The sequence below is a fragment of the Nicotiana tomentosiformis genome, chromosome 6 (assembly GCF_000390325.3).
Source record: "Nicotiana tomentosiformis chromosome 6, ASM39032v3, whole genome shotgun sequence".
In the NCBI taxonomy this organism is placed as follows: domain Eukaryota; kingdom Viridiplantae; phylum Streptophyta; class Magnoliopsida; order Solanales; family Solanaceae; genus Nicotiana; species Nicotiana tomentosiformis.
Window position 1 is genome coordinate 120,761,530 of NC_090817.1, and position 3,017 is coordinate 120,764,546.

Genomic DNA, 3,017 nt, shown 5'->3' on the forward strand with positions numbered 1-3,017 from the left:
AACAAATCCCTCGGGGTAATTTTCTACTAGTCCTGTAACCCAACCCATTTCATACCCACTGACTATGAACCTAACATCACAACCTTTCTCTCTCCCATTTGGAACCCTTCAACCAGCTTCAGTGGGCTGGGCTCCACCCAACTATAATAGGCCTGACTCCCTTGGATCTATGTCCAAGCTACCAAAGGCCAAGCTATTATTCCCTAAGTTCGACGAGGTAAATCCCTGAAGCTGGTTGAGGCGGTGTGAAATATTTTTTGACTTATATCAAGTGATGGATGATGAAAAACTTAATTACGTGGCCATTAATTTGAAAGAATATATTGATCATTGGTTTGATGGTTATCTTGCTGGCCATGGGGGTATTTTTACTTGGGCTCAATCTTGCTATGACATATGTGAAAGATTTGGAGACAATGATCTTGTGGATATTGTTAAGAAATTTAATCGCCTTGAGCAAATTACTGACGTGGAAACATACCAAAGGAGGTTTGTTAAATTAAAGTGTTTAATGGTGATAATTAATCCTACATTGAAAGAACCTCATTTTGTATTGTGTTTCATTGGTGGACTTAAACCCGATATACTTCCACTTATACAATTTGCTCGACCCAGAGCCTTGTTGGTAGCCTACAAATGTGTCAAGTTACATGAAAGATCTTTTATTGCATTGTATAAGCAAATAGATAAACAATGGTCTGCCAAGACTTACACAAAACACACTCAATCCACCCAGACTACTTATAAGTCCACAAACCCAAGAAATCTCACATACCAAAAAAATTCACCTATTGTGAATACCAGAAATCTAAACTAAAGAAGCATGACTCGCGAAATGATGAGGGGGCAAAATTTGTGCTACAAGTGCCATGAAAAATATTTTCCTGGGCGTGTTTGTAAAAACAGAACTCTATATGCTTTAGAAGCCGAAGAGTTTGTTGATGTCATAGAAAAGATTGAAGAACCAAATACGGAGTGATGGATGAATTTGGCCAAGAACCGACATAAGTAACATTGAATGTTATAATGGGCCGGAGCAAGGCCCTATCGACAATTAAGATTATAGACTGGGCCAAAGGCCAAAAAGTGGTGGTGTTGTTAGATAGTGGATCGACCCATAGCTTTGTAGATCCACAGTTAGCAAGAATTAGTTCATTTGGAGTAGAGGATTTAGGTCGACCAATGAGGGTTAAGGTCGCAAATGGTCAGTATCTTAAATGTAGACAAGTGAGCAGACATTTTGAATAGAAAATGCAAGATAAGAAGTTTGCCTTTGATTTTAGGGTATTGAAGGTGGGAGGTTGTGCCATTGTGCTTGGAATGGATTGGGTAGTCAACATTGTTGCTCTAATAGTGTTTCACACAAAACCATTGGGGTATATTTTATTTACAAGTCGGAATTGGTAACATTCATGAGCACTCCTGATGATGAGAAAGTCTCTAACGTGGACACCAAAGTTACTGTCAAGCTGATAAGTAAAGGGCAATGTAACTTTGTAGCCCAAATATTTTTGTTGAAAATGGATGAAAAGAAAGAGGTGGTTCCCCAGGAAGTGGAACTGTTATTGGATCAATTTGGGGAGAAGTTTCAAGAGCCCAAAGGATTGCCTCTTAGCCGTGATTGTGATCATGCCATACAATTATTTCCAGGTACTAAACCTATTAATTTGAGTCCTTATCGATATTCTTTTGAACAACAAAATGCCATTGAAGAGATCGTGGCAGAAATGTTAAAGGCCCAGACAATTGCCAAAAGTGTTTCTCCATTTGCTTCACCGGTACTTTCAGTAAAAAAGAAGGATTCTAGTTGGAGAATATGTGTTGATTATCGCCAAGTTAAATGATGCTACGGTAAAAAATAAGTACCCTATACCAGTAATAGAAGATGTATTTGATGAATTATATGGGTCAAAAATTTATACCGAGTTGAATTTAAGATTCGGATATCACTAAATTCGGATGAAAGAGGGTGATGAGTACAAGATAGCTTTTCGCACTCATCATGGGCTGTGAGAATTTAAAGTTATGCCATTTGGACTAACTAATGCGCCCGCTACCTTTCAGGAACTTATGAATCAAATTTTTTCCCCTTACTTGAGGTAGTTTGTGCTTTTATTTTTTGAAAACATACTCGTGTATAGTGCATCTTTACCGAAACATCTAAAACATTTACAAGTTGTATTCAAGTTGTTAAAGGCAAATTCATTATTTATCAAGAAGTCAAAGTGCAGTTTTGAACAAGGCAAGGTGGAATAGTTGGGTCATGTTATCTCAAAAGTAGGGGTAAGCACATATGAATCCAAGGTGAAGGTTATGCTCAATTGGGGACATCCTAAGTCAATAAAAGATCTAAGGGGATTTTTGGGCCTCACAGGTTACTATCGAAGGTTTATAAAGAATTTTACTACAATTAGTAAACCTTTGACCAATCTACTGAAAAAGGGTAATTTTAGTTGGACTATAGAAGCAACTCAAGCCTTTGAGGAGCTGAAGCAGGCTATGGTCCAGGCCCCTGTACTAGCACTACCCATTTTTTCAATCTATTTCATTATTGAAGTAGATGCAAGTGGAAAAGGGATATTGGCAGTTTTGATGCAAGGAGTAAGGCCCATTGCATTTATCAGTCAAGCATTGAGTTCAAGACATCTTGGTCTGTCAACCTACAAAAAAGAGCTGATTGCCTTATTGTTTGCCATGAAAAAATGATGACATTATCTATAACCCAACCACTTTATCATAAAAACAGATCATTTTAGCCTCAAGTTTCTTAAAGACCAAAAGATATGTACCTCATTACAACACAAAGGAATCACAAAATTATCATGACTTAGCTATGAAATCCAATACAGAAAGGGAAATGAAAATGTGGCTGTAGATGCACTCTCAAGAAAATTTGAGGAAGGAAACAGTTTTGGGCTCTCAGCAGTCCATCCTAAGTTGGCTGAAGATATAATTGAAAGCTATCAAAATGATGCAGGGGTTCAACACATGATTACACAACCGAGTGTGGATACTAA